Raw genomic sequence first — 14,815 nt, 5'->3', positions numbered from 1 at the left:
GGGACCTTAAAGATCATCCAGTTTCAACCCTCCTTCTATGGGCAGGGACACCTTTCACTAGGCCAGATAGCTCAGAGCCCCATCAAACTTGACCTTGAACACTTCCAGGGGTGGGACACTCAAATCTTCTCTAAGGTCCCTTCCAACTGTAAACATGCTGTGATTCTATAAATGGATTAGGCTCCTCCATGACCCAAGAAGAGTACTAAATGCAATCCCTTGGAGTTTTGGTCCATGTTACTGAAACCTCTTAAATTATCATTGAAAGTAATGTTAACTTGTTTTTCTTCCCAATGAAACAGACTTCAAATACTCCCATAATTAGCTGCTTTACCTCACTTGAAGAGGCAACACAAAATTTCCTACTCATTAATTAATTAACAAAGGCATTGAACATTTGCATATTTACTTAATAAAATGCATCTGAAAACAGAAGCTGAAACATACAATTTCTGTAAAGGTCACTGAACAAAATTATCATATGATGCAGATAATTACAAAATAAAGAATTAAAACTGCAGTGCAGTTAGAACAGATAAAGAAGTGTAAACAAAACATAACCAGGCATTCAAAGCATCATGCACATTATGAAAGTCATAACCACTTTTAGTCCTTTTTGAGCATTTCATTAGTACAAGGTGAATGTTACAGATTGACAACACAATAAATTTAAGTAAGATGTCACAGAAATACCTTATTAACTTCTCTCTGTGTTGCTCCTTCCTTTTTCAAACATTCTTGTTTGACAAACTTTGCATTGTAGTTTTCCTTTGATTTCTGTAAGGCCTGAGTGATACTTTGAATATTTTGCACTGCTTCTAATGTTCCTGAAACATCTTCTTTAGTCCGCCAAATATCACATACTTGTCAAAAAACCCAAAACATTTTAACATTACCAAGTCATTGGTCATGCATAAGAAAAATAATTAATAACCTTTTATAAGTTTTGATTTGTTCATCTCCATACTTATGAAGTTCTTTTACTAGCTCTTGTAATCTCTGCATGAGGTCCAAGTGACCACTTGCCAGTTTTTCTGTTGAGATTTTGGAAACATCCCAAACTGGTGCAAATGTCCTAGATTGAGGGGACAAAACATAATACAAAATTTAATGCTCATCTGGATTTGTACTAAAATCTGGACTGGTACTAACCAGGAGCAACTGGTTGAAGACAGGAAGGCTGGTGGCAGCCTTGGCTGTAGCAACCATGAGATGGTGGAACTCAGGATCCTGTGTGGAGGAAGCAAAGCAGTAAGCAGGACTAGAACCCTGAACTTCTGGAAACCTAGCCTCTACCTTTTCAGGGACCTGCTTCAAGGAATTGCATGGGATAGGGCTCTAGAGAAGGAGTCCAATAGAACTGGTCAATATCTAAGTACCATTTCTTCTAAGCTCGAGAGCAGTGTATCCCCATGAGCAAGAAGTCAGGCAAAAGGGGCAGGAGACCTGCATGGATGAGCAGGGAACTTGTAGCAAATCTCAAATGGAAGAAAGAACTTTATGGGATGTGGAAAAAGGGACAGGCCACATGGAAGGACTATAGGAACATCATCAGGATATGCAGGGATGCAATGAGGAAGGCCAATGCCCACTTGGAATTGAGTCTTGTAAGGGCTATCAAGGACAACAAAAAGGGCTTCTACAAGAACATCATCAGCAAAAGGAAGATTAGGGAAAATGTGGGTCTTCTGCTGAATTAGATGGGTGTCCTGGCAATGGAAGACACAGAGGAGGCGGAATTACTGAGTGCCTCTTTGCCTCTGTTTTGCGGAGATAGCCAAAAACTCCACAACTTTGTGAAAGTTGTAAAGCCGGTATGTTTATTATTACAGCGCCGGACGCATGCGGAGATTACTCTTTTTAAAAGACATGCATACCTCTGGAAACTTCAGGTCCCTTTTTATCCCCCTCTCAAATACATATGCATACAATTTCACAATAGGTTCATACATATTCATTTTTACGAATTTCGCGTGACATTTGCTGCTAGTTCTTCTTTATCAGAAAGAATTCCTAGGTCAGGTTGACCTGCTTTCACAGCAGTCTTTCTGTCTCTCTTTATCACCCTCTGTCTCTTCCCCCCCCCCAATCCTTATCTCTGTCCTTCACTGAAATAGTTTCCCTGAGCCTAGGCCTTGCAGTCAGGCTACATAGCTATGTTTTCTAACCACAGACTCAAAGATGTACATTTCACCTAAATCAAAATGGATTTCTACTCTGGAGAATTTCTACTCTGTCTCACCTCTGTTTTTACTGCTGAGGATGTGTGGAGAGCTAGGGATCTGCGTGCAGAAGATCTCGGGCTGTACAGGTAGATAAGAAGGCCCCCCTCACCCAGCAGTCTGACCTTTGCTCCGTACCCGGCCACACCCGGCCGGACATGAGCAGAGGGAAGTGACACAGACTGCCCAAGCCATAAATACCCCTGAGACCCCTCAATAAACGCCATTTGCTGTCCACCACATTGGTGTATGTAGCATTGGACCGAGTGACCCTGGGCCTTGGGTCACCGTGCCGGACCTCCCGAACCAGGTCGCCACGCCGTAACGGCAACAAGGATGGCCCTCAGGAATCCCAGACCATGGAGGTTAATGAAGGCTGGAGAAAGGAAGACTTCCCCCTGGTCATAGGGGGTTGGGTTAGAGATTGGCTAAACAGACTCAACAGTCATAAATCTATGGGCCTTGATAGGGTGAACCCATGGCTGAGAGAGCTGGCATATGTTGTTGCTCTGCCACTCTCCATCATCTTTGAAAAATCATGGAGAATGGACGAGGTACCCAATAACTGGAGGAAGCCCAATGTTACTCCTATTTTCAAAAGGGGCAAGAAGGAGGACCCAGGAAGCTACTGGCCAGTCAGCATGCATCTCCAAGCATGTAGAAGAAAAGAAAACCATCAGAAGTAGTCAGCATGGATTCACTGAGGGGAAATCATGCATGACCAATCTGACAGCTTTCTATGATGGCATGGCAGAATGGGTTGATGAGGGGAGAGCAGTAGATGTTGTCTACCTTGACTTCAGCAAGGCATTTGACTCTGTCTCTGTCTTGGTTTGAAAAGACAGGAGTCTGCTAAGGAAGGCAGGAGCCTCTCTTGAAATGGAAAATGTAAACCCCCTCCCCACGAATTATTATAATTTTGAAATTAAGGGGCTCTCAGGCAAAGATATGGGAGTAGGAATAACAGTTCTTTATTAGGCAAAATAAAAATGTAGTAATACAAAACAACACTGACAGAGTCAGAATGTGACTTGACACCCTGTTGGTCAGGGTGTTGGTAGAAGTCCGACTAAATGGTGGCTGCAGTCCTCCTGGAGTGATAGATGTGGTTCTGTTGAAGCAGTGATCCTGTAGAAGGGTGTAGTTTTCCTCTGAAGGTCCAGTGGTGGTGTAGATGGGCCTGGTCTTCCTCTGGGAATCCAATGGAAAAGAAAGCTGCTCCTCTGGGAATCCAGTGGCAAAAGGCTGCCTGTGGTGTTCCAAATCTCCGATTATATCCAGGTAGGAATGCTTGGCTCCTCTCCCTGGGCAGAGCATCTCACAATAGGGTGATGTCATTTTATCAGTCATACAATGACACTCAATGGCCCATTAACAGAAGAGATTTCCTGGAGGGAGGATTGGTTGTGGAAGAGATAAAGAAAACTGCCCCACCTGGTTTTAACAGGTGGCCCAATTAACAGAAGATAACTCCCCCACCTGGTTCTAACAGATGGCAATAGTATACACACCCCCAGCCACATCTTGCATTTGCAACCTAAGATAGTCTCCCATAACATCCATAAATTAGATGAATGGCCAGTGAGGTGGATAAAGAACTGGCTTAATGGCAGAGCTCAGAGGGTCATGATCAGCAGAGTAGAACCCAGTTGGAGGCCTGTAGTCAGTGGCGTTCCCCATGGATCGATACTGGGTCCAATCTTATTCAATTTGTTTATCAAGGACCTGGACAAAGGGATAGAATATACCCTCTGCAAGTTTGCTGCTAATTCAAAATGGAGAGGAGTGACTGATACACCTGAAGGCTGTGCTGCCATTCAGCAAGACCTTGATAGGCTGGAGAGTTGGATGGAGACAAACCTAGTGAGGTTTAACAAGGACAAGTGTAGGGTCCTGCACCTGAAGAGGAATAATCTCAATTACGAGTATAGATTGGGTGCTGACCTACTGGAGATCAGCTCTGTGGAGAAGGATGTGGGAGTCTTGGTGGATGACAAATTGACCATGAGCTGGCAGTGTGCCCTTGTGGCCAGAAGGGAAAATGGTATCATGGGGTTCATTGGGAAGAACGTGGCCATCAGGGTGAGGGAGGTGATCCTGCCCCTCTATTGAGCCCTAGTGAGGCCACACCTGGAGTATGTGTCCAGTTCTGGGCTCCTCAGTACAAGAAAGACAAGGAACTACTGGAGAGGGTCCAGCAGAGGCCACAAAGATGATGAGGGGTCTGGAGCATCATTCTTAGGAGAGACTGAAGGAGCTGAGCCAGTTTAGAGAAGATTGAGACAGCATCTCATCAATACATATAAATATCTCAAAGGCAGGTGCCAATAGGATCATGCCAAACTCATTTCAGTGGTTCCCAGTGACAGGACAAGGAGCAATGGCCATAAACTAAAACACAAGAAATTCTACCTGAACATGAGGAAGAACTTCTTTCCATTGAGAGTGGCAGAGTACTGGAACAGGCTGCCCAGGGAAGTCATGGAGTCTCCCTCTCTCAAGACATTCAAAATCCACCTGGATGCATTCCTGTGTAATTTGCTCTAGGTGACCCTGCCTTATCGGGGGGGGGGGGGGGGGGGGGGGGGGGGGGAGGGGAGGGGGAGGGGGGGTTGGGTGGGATGATCTCCAGAGGTCCCTTTCAACCCTAATTATTCTGTGTTATTTTTCTTTGTTGATTATATATTTTTTCAAAATAGTGCTACAGTGTAACTGATATGTCTGTAGAATTTCAGCTCTGTTCCTAAAACTGAAGCAAATAAAAAACCCAGCCACTGCTATAAATATTATTTGATGTTTTAAATGTACTTGGCATCTTACTTAATTTTTTAGTGCTATATGCTTTACCTGTGTTGACTCTATTGAGTAAAATGCAGCAAATTAACTTATTCTTCTCCATCAGCAACACAATAATGACAAACGATATTCCTAAAGATTATACAAGAGCAGCTCAAATAATTGAACATGTACAGGTATTTTTATGTTCATACTTGAATAGTGAAAAGAACGCAAAAGTTACTTGGCTAATTAAGTTTTCAGTTGTCTTACATCATTATGGCCACAGGGTTAACCATATAATAAAGGAAGGTGATGGACAGGTAATTCTTCAGATTCAGATTTCTATACTGCATGGACTTCTCCAGCTATTCTAAAGATACACTCCAATTTCTAGGTCAGTGTGGCTGAAAAATCAATACTATGTATAGCCTTTAAAGCACTGATGTTATAACTAACATGAAAATACAGAACCTTTGAAGAGCAGCAACAACTAGTATCAGATTATCCAGTGAGGAAAGCTCTTCCCATTTCTAGCTGTGATTATGAAAAATAAAAATCATCTTTAGCCTCATGTAAGAAGTCTGAGCTGTTGCCATAATATTTCTAATTTTAAAAAATCCATTAACATTCAATTTTTTTAAAAACATATCCTGTGCATAAAATTTTAGTTAAGCTATGGAATAAATCTATTGAAAACTCTCATTCTTAACATGTCCAAGGACAGAGAAAACACTTGAAAAATAGAAATAATAAAATAAAAAAATTTGCTGCCACATTTGCAGAGCATAAGTTCTTTCTTCAAATTAATTACCATAGGCTTGGGAACACAGAATAGAAAATCACATTCTTTATTATGTCTCAAAAAACCTCAACCTTAAACACAGAGGAACAGGCAACTCCTCCATGGTGTTGGGCTTTTTGGTTTGGGTTGGTTTTTTTAAACTGTGAATAAAGAACTATACAGTCTTGTTTTTCATAGCTGCATGATAGTTTGCATAGCTGCACAGTAACTGAAAAACTAAGAATCATTAAATGTAGAAAAGTTATGGTACTGTGAACATCATCAATAAAATAGAATCAAACTTGATGCTTAACATGTTAAACTATTTCTCTCTTCTACACACTTACCCAAGTTGTGTGTAATTGCTCACTGATTTGGCTAGTTTTGTCATTGATCTTGAATATGCTTCCTCTATTGCAGCCCTGTCAAAGAAAGCAATCAAAAGCATAATTGAAATTTTGGAGATATTTAAAGAAAAATGAATAGGCACTCTAAAGATGCAAAGCATAGATATTTTTACTTCAGCTGAAAATTACTCCACTCAATAACTATATGCAAAACCACAAAAGTATATTTAAAAAAAATAATCTAAGAACACTGATAGAAGGTTGCAGGGAACAGAAACAAATAAAACCTAAGGGCTTCTGCGGGCTTTCACAACCAGTGAGGAAACTAAACTCCAAATAAACTACTCCCTTTCCCCCACCCCCTCAGACAATGAAGAGACAATAGGGAGAGATTATAAGTTAAAATATCAATTTACTAAAATCACAAATAACAATGGCATCAATCTAAAAAATACATAAAAAGAGGGTGCCTTACCGACAAAAAGGAATTTACCTCCAGGAACAAAGAAAAACACTTCCCATGATACTGAAATAGGCCAGGGAGAAACTTTCTAACACAGTTTTGCGTATTAGAAGGCAGGCATTCTTTATTGCAGTGCTGGTTACTCAGAGGATCCTCCCCATAATTGAGTGCCTCAAGCATTGGGTAAACAGAGCTTTTATTATACACACTGATTACATATTCATTAGCTATCCCCACTTACTTGCTTTATATGTATTACTTTATTTTACATTGTCGTACCTCTTAGTCCTTATATGGTTCTTTGGAGTCTATCTTCAATGTCTGGTGTCCTTTTTAGGTGGCTGTTCCTCAACCCCTGCTTTGAATAAGTGCAATATTGTTGTTTTGCATAACTTCTGTTTGCCTAAGTTACATCCTTTATCTGTTTCTCCAAAGCTATGCTGTTCTGTTCTACTGTCCTTATCACCCAAAGACAGAACCTGACATAATCGCCAAACAAAGGAAAAATGGCAACCAATCCCATGGAAGTGGTAGCTGCAGTGTTGGTTTGTGGCTGCGGCTACAGTTTGGCTCCACTCAGCTCAGCTGGGCTTCATTGTGGCTTGGGCTTCACACAGCTCAGCTGGGCTCCACTATGTGCCACTACCACTCTTTTTTTCCCTCAAAGTGGCATCTTGGGCTCACCATCGCTGTCGTCCAGCAGCAAACCACAAAAGCCATAGATCAGAGAAATGGGAAAGGGACTGCCAGTGGCAAAGAGGAGCTAGGTCTGCTGGGCTGTCCCCAGTACCTTCTCCCTGGAGAGAACCAGGCAAGATGGCCCTTTCCCAGCATCTGGCCTTCAGCCTTTCCTGATGAAACCACACCTCCCAGCAGTGACATAGGTGGTATCAAATATTAAACACCAAAGCTCCATCCCTTGGCTTTGAAACCATAACATTATCCACTGCTTATTCTATACCATCTACATCATGCGCAGATTTACACCTCTCAACTATATACATATATATACACATATAACTAGGCACAGGCACAGGTATGATTTCAGTAGTCACTGATCATCCCCCCAAGATGTTTGTAGAGTTCATTTAGTCCATGAATGGTATAACTGGAGCAGTCCATACTCATTGTCCATGATATTTACAACATACAGTGTCAGAGTCATACAGAAACCAGAATTACATATGCAATTCAATATTATAGGCTGTTCTCACACAAAGTCAAATCACCCTGAGGTATACAACATGTTTCACTGTCCCTCTGCATTACCCACTAAATGCATCCAGGTCCTTGAGCAAAAACAATCCCATAGATGTGTTTGCCTTTGCTTGAGGCAGGACTAATCCAAACTGTATTTCCTAACACATTCCTCATATGCACCACAGGGATGTCATCTCCTTTTATGGTATGTAAGGGTTCTGATTGAGCAGGGTCAGCTTGATTGGTAGAGCCTCCAGTATCAACTATCCGGGTGGCCTTTGCTAAATGTAAATCCCAGTGTTTGAAGGTCCCACCACCAATTGCTTTCAATGTGGTTTTTAGTAGTCCATTACATTGTCCAATTTTTCCAGAGGCTGGTGCATGATACGGAATGTGATACATCCACTCAATGCCATGTTCTTTGGCCCAGGTGTCTATGAGGCTATTTTTGAAATGAGTCCCACTGTCAGACTCAATTCTTGCAAGGCTGCCATGTCACCACAGGACTTGCTTTTCAGGGCCCAGGATGGTGTTCTCTGAAGTGGTGTGAGGCACAGGGTATGTCTCCAGCCATCCAGTGGTTGTTTCCACCACTGTCAGAACAGACTGCTTGCCTTGGCAGGTTAGCAGGAGGGTGACGCAATCAGTCTGCAAGGCCTTCCCATATTTTGACCATCATCCACCATAACACTGAGACTTTACCTGCTCAGCCTCCTTGATTGCAGCACATGTTTCACAGTTATGGATAACGTGGGAGATAGTGTCCATGGTTAAGTCCACCCCTCAAAAATGAGCCCATCTCTATGTTGCAGCTCTTCTCTGATGACCTGAGATGTCACGGGCACATCGAGCCAGAAATGTATCTCCCTTGTGTTGCCAATCAAGATCTACCTGCAATACTTTAATCTTGGCAACTTTATCTACCTGTCCATTGCTGAGATGTTATTCAGTAGCCCATCATTTAGGTATGTGTGCAACTACATGACATATTTTCACACTTCTCTACCTGGGCAGTGAGGTCTTACCAGAATTCAGCAGTCTAGATGGGTTTCCCTCTATGCTGCCAATTGGTCTTTTTCCATTCTTCTAGCCACCTTAAAAGAGCATTTGCTACCATCCAGGAATCAATGTAGAGTGTTAGCCATTTCTCTCTTTCAGCGAGATCTAAAGACAGCTGGATGTCTATCTGCTCTGCAACTTTACTTGATCCAACTTGTCCCTCAATAGCTTCTATGAGTCATCGTGTGGGACTCCATATGGCAGCTTTCCTTTTTCAAAGTATGCTTACAATATATAGCAGGAACCATCAGTGAAGAGAGTATATAGCTTTTCATTTTCTGGTAGCTGGTTATATGGTGGGGCCTTCTATGCATGTGTCACCTGCTCCCCTTTCTCTTCTGATATGAGTCCAAAATTTTCGCCTTCACTCCAGCTCATGATGATGTCCAAGATCCCTGGGTGCTTGGGATTTCCCATCCGAGCTCAATGTGTGATGAGAGCGATCCACTTGCTCCATGTGGCATTAGTGGAATGATGTGGAAGGGACCTTTCCTTTCAACATCCAGCCTAGCACTGGCAGTAAAGGCACCAGGAGGAGCTGTGCTTTAGTGCCAATCACTTCTGAGGCAGCTTGAACCCCTTCATAAGCTTTTGGGATCTCCTTTTCGGTTGGGGTGTAACAGGCCTCAGATCCTTTGTATCCTGGGCTCCAGAACCCCAGGGCTCATCCTCAAGTCTTCCCAGGTACTCTTTGCCAGAGGCTCCAGGAAGGATCATTCTCCCTTGCTGTGGTGTAGAGTACATTTTTCACATCTTGTTCTATCCTGACTGGCCCAAGGGCTGCTGCATGAACAATCTCCTGTTTAATTTGTTCAAAAGCTTGTTGTTATTCAGGGTCCAACTTGAAATCATTCTTCTTTCATGTCATATTGTCCTGGTTTGAAGGACAGCTGTCTGTCTAGTAGGGTGGGAACCTCCCTTAGAATGGGAAATGTGACCCCCTTCCCTCCAAATTCTTATAACTTTGAAATTATGGGGCTTTCAGGCAAAGATATGGGAAAAGGAGTAACAGTTCTTTACTAGTATGTATATGTATAACAAGGCAAACAAAAACAATGGCAGCAACAACAAACAAAAGGAAAAAAAATAGAAAACCCAATAAACAGTTTCTGCTCTTTAAGCAATTTCCCTTTTAGTGTAGTTATGGTCAGAGCCAGCAGGGGTGCTGGCAGGCTCCTGGGGGGCAGGGCAGGTACAATGATTCCCCCACGGCTGAAGGAGGCCTCCAGTGTGAGCTTGGTGAGCATGCACTTTATGGCGGCTTGACTGAGACAGGAAGGAATGGAAAAAAAACTTGCTTTACAAACCCCCAGGGGCAGTCGATCCCGGTGCCCCAGCAGGACCTTCAGAAGCAGCAAGCTGGAATGGCAGGAATGAGCAAAATTCCAGGGTGGCAGATGAGATGTATCAGAAACTCCGCAGCTGTAGCTGGAACCGTGGGACATCCCGGCAGGCAGGGGGTGAAGGGCTACAGCGTAGCAGAAAAACTGAAGCAGTGGTAAAGAAATGGCAGGGGGCTGGGCAGCGGCAGACTGGCTCCTTAACTCGTCAGAGAGGCTCCCTTATGGGGGGAAAGGGGCTCATGGATCCCGGGGTTTCCCCTGAGGCACCCGAGCAGGTGGTGAAGGGTCTCCCTGTTTGGTGAGGTAAGGTGTTAATAAGGTCCCAGTGCAACGGCCGCAGAGCTCCATTCACGGTAGAAGAAAGGCAGCAGGAGACGGAATCCTGCAGTGGTGAAGAATTCTCCCCACAGCGACTGCAGCCTCTCTCCCTTCCAAATGCCGAGAGCACAGGAAGAGAGCTAGGAGCTGCACCCAACCCCTTTTGCCAACCCAATTCTTGCAGTATCTCTGCCCTTCCCAGAGAAACCCCCAGGTAAAGAGAGAGAATAGCCAGATGCACCCCTCCCCTGAGCTGTGGCAACTTCTTTTGTCTCTTAAATACCCGGGTGTTTTTGTTCCTTTGCAACAAAATGTGAGAAAATTCCCTGAGAGAAAGAAACAGAAGGAAAAATCCTAAACCCCAACAGTTCTTTACTAGAATATAAGTATACCACAAGGCAAACAAACAACAACAGCACCAACAACAAAGAAAACAGAAACCCATTAACAGCCGGCTCTCGGCTGTCAAGCACTTTCCCCTTTGGTGTAGTTATGACCACAGATGGCAGGGGCACTGTTGGCTCTTGGCAAGGCAGGGCAGGTGTGATTATTCCCCCATGGCTGCAGGGGGTGCTGTGGCACGAGCTGTTAAACAGCTCACGTGTCCCAGTTAAACAGCTGCTCTTGCAAGTGGAAGCTCACCCACAGTAAGTAGAAGCCGTGAAGGAAGAAAACTCTGCAGTGGCAGTGAATCCTCTGGGCAGCAACAGTCTGGAAGCAAAACCGCACCTCTCCACTCCCATCCCGAGAGCGAGAGAGGGAGGAGTTGAACCCAGCCCCCTGACCCCCCAGGCAAAATCTTGTGGTATCTCTGCACTTCCCAAGAGAAAGCCTTCAAGCTAAGAGGCTGCAGCCAGCTTCACCCTTCCCCCAACCTTGGCCACTTCATTTGATGCGTAAGTATTGGTTGTTCCCATCTCTTAGGCAACAAATGGGACAAAATTCACTGAGAGAAAAAAAAGAAAAAAAAGGAAAAAAATTTAACCTCCAACACACATGATAGAGAGGGATTACAGTCTGACTGTAATCTGGAATATGCATCCTCCAAAAACTCACAGTGCCTAGGGAAGCCTGTGTTTCCTTCTTGCTGGTTAGCGGGGACATAGCTGCTATTTTGTTGACCACATCCATTGAAATCTGATGGCATCCATCTTGCCATTTTACTCCTAAAAACTGGATTTCCTAGGCAAGTCCCTGGACCTTACTTTGCTTTTTGGCAAAACCAGCCTTCAGGAAGATTGGGATTATCTCCTCTGCTTTTCTCAAAAACTTCCTCTACCATGTTTCCCTATACGATGACGTCAACAGTGAACTTTAAGTGTTCTGGAGGCTCACCCTTTTCCAGTGCAGCCTGGATCAGTCCATGGCAAATGGTGGGGCTGTGCTTCCACCCCTGGGAAAGTTGGTTCCAGATGTACTGGACACTGCTCCAAGTGAAACTAAATTGTGGCCTGCATTCTGCTGCTACAGGAATGGAGAAAAACGCATTAGCAATGTCAGTGGTGGCACTACTTTGCTGCCTTGGACTCTAGCCTGTACTGAAGCTCCAGCATGTTTGGTATGGCAGCATTCAGTGGTGGTGTGACTCGGCTCAGGCCTTGATAGTCCACTGTCAGTCTCCACTCTCCATTAGATTTACGCACAGGCCATATGGGGCTGTTAAAGGGTGAGCAAGTCTTGCTGACCACTCTTTGGCTCTCCAGTTCACAAATCATCCAATGGATGGGAATCATGGAGTCCTGGTTGGTGTGGTATTGCCGATGTTGCAGCAATCAGTACCTGTTGTTCATCAACCTTCAGCACTCCCACAGCAGAAGAGTCTTCTGAGAGGCCAGGCACGGTATTCAACTGTGTTGTTTCTGTGTCCTCAGCAGTTATCCTTAAAGCCCAATGATATCCTTTTTGGTCTTTGAAATACCTGCTCCTGAGGTAATCTATGCCAAGGATACATGGAGCCTCTGGACCAGTCACAAGGGGGTGTTTTTGCCGCTGTTTCCTGGTCGGGCTTATTTCAGCTTTAAGTACAGTGAGTTGTTGGGATTTCCCTGTGTGGATGTGGCAGCCTCCTCAGACAGCAAGAAAACTAGATAAGTTTTCCCAGAATTGGCCTGAGAGACTTTAGGGAGTTGAAGATAAACAGTGATAGCTTATTATTATAAACAACCTGCAGGTGGTGTTTTCCTACTCTCTGTTTACTTGTCTTTCTCAAAGATTGTTTATAAAAATGGTGTCTTGTTAATTAGCCAATCAGGTGAAATGTATTAACTAAATGACCAATCAAATCTACCTGGATCGGAACAGATTATAAAAAGGAGCAGTTCCAAATATATGGTGCGTTACTATGCCAATCAGCTTTCTGATGAGTCTGTGCCATTTCTTACTCAATAGCAACATCTGGTGATCACACCATATATTGCATCGGTCAGCCCTTCGTGGATTGCTGGGCAGACGAAGGGACGCCTTCGACCCCTGCTGGAACTCCGCCAGTACCCCGCAGCGCCCACGCAGCCCATCCACATCTGGACACCCTCTGTTTCCCTGGAGAGGTAACGACCTTTCCCCACATCCTCCTGGAAAGGACTGGGAACACAGTTTTGCCCTGATAGCTTAAAAGCTCAGGTGGGAACAAATTCCCCAGCAAAGTGGACAGTCAGTACCTCTTGCTGGAGGTTGGGGGGCCAGTGTTTTCACAATGGGGAGTCACCTTTCTAGGGAAAAATGTGCAATCATTTCTGTGTGGAAGGACATAATTTCCTTTGTTGGAGTCTCTGTGTCAGATGAGTCACTCTGAGCTCTACTTGCCTGGGCCAAATCTCATGACTTTCCAGTAGATATAGAGACCACTTTTAGTCCACAATTGTGGGAGGCGTTGGGCTACTGGCTCTTGGAGGAAGTTACTATAGGGGATTCTGCTGTACCTTGACTCATACCTGTATGGGGACTTTTGTCCCGTATCTCCCAAGGCCACACCTAGAGGGAAAGCGAATTGGAAATGGGGGTCTCAGAGGACGACAATGTTGCCTTTGGGGGTGCCGACACCCTGGGGGGAGGATTGGAGGACTGGGCGGCTGCCGGCTTTTCTCTGGCTCCATGCAGACGGACAGGGGGCATGGGGACCCCCCGTGGAACCTATCTCTTTCTTAGAGATTATGTTCCGCTGAAATATCATCATCCCTATGACTCTGTGAGGACAACGTATTCTCCTCCCGCAAAACTGGCACTGTTGAGTGCAATAGCCACGTCCTGGACGCACCCAGGGGATGGCCTCTCCTTGTTTGTGCCACTTTCGGCCCCTCTAGCACTACTGGCAGCGCCAGAACTGTAGCCACCACGCCCAGCGGATCAGCTTTTCCCCTGCCCCTCAAAGAATGGCTGGCATGCTGCTGCGACAACTGGCCCCACTCCAGCTGCCGATGATGCCCATCTCTGCTCCCCAGGAAGCAGTGGACATGTCTGTGTTTTGGCCAGCCTCGCCCTGCTCAGCAGGACAGCCTTGCGCTGCCCCACAAACCACTTGGCCTCGCCTGCCAGCCCTGCCTTCCTCCCCCCCTGAAAGCTGGGGACCGACTCTTTCACAGCCGGCAGGAGCTGCTACTCCCAACTCAGTTTCCCCCCCCGCACTGTGGGTGAGGGCGGAACCACCTCCGTCATCAGCAGTTGCCACAGCCGTACCGGTCACTCTGTCAGCTCCCTTGTCATCAGCTATGGAGCCTGCACAGCTGTACTGGCCACACCCATCATTGGCAACTGCCAGTGAGCATTTGATCCAGCCAACGCCCCCCCACCCCCCCCAGTTTCACCCCCCTTCTCCATGGTGCCTGCACAGACGACAGCGACAGTGACTGCCGCACCAGCAGCATCTCTCCAATCGCCATGTGTCCCCAGGACTGGCCAGTGGACTCATGGGAATGGTGGCTTTGAATCCATGGAACTTCCACAAGTCTTCTGGTCTGCAGATATTTCCGCTCAACAACCCCAGATGGTATGTACCTTGACCCTACCGGGTGCCTGCCTGCCAGAGACCTGGCTTCAAGGTTTGATTGACACAGGGGCGGATGTGACAGTCATGTCCTTCTCTGCTTGGCTTGCTACATGGCCTGTGGCTTCCGTAGGGTCGGCGATCCAAGGGTTGGGGGGTGCAGCGCAGACCTATGTAAGCCAACGGTCTGTGCTAGTCAAAAACATGGATGGGCAGAAAGCTGCAGTTTGGCCCTATGTCACTGCAGCTCTGATCAATCTTTGGGGGCTGGATGTGTTGGCAGCCTGGGGGGTACGAATTGGGACATATTTTTAATTGGGGCCAT

General features: G+C 45.4%; 1 pseudogene; it reads right to left on the bottom strand.

The window, feature by feature from the left end:
- The window catches only part of LOC139599008 (F-BAR domain only protein 2-like), a 257,111-nt pseudogene that overhangs the window by 213,738 nt on the left and 28,558 nt on the right, over positions 1-14,815 (bottom strand).

The sequence above is a fragment of the Agelaius tricolor genome, unplaced genomic scaffold, assembly GCF_023055355.1.
Source record: "Agelaius tricolor isolate 1412-34295 unplaced genomic scaffold, bAgeTri1.0.p SCAF_21, whole genome shotgun sequence".
NCBI classification, from domain to species: Eukaryota; Metazoa; Chordata; class Aves; order Passeriformes; family Icteridae; genus Agelaius; species Agelaius tricolor.
This window is presented reverse-complemented; position numbering and strand designations above follow the sequence as displayed.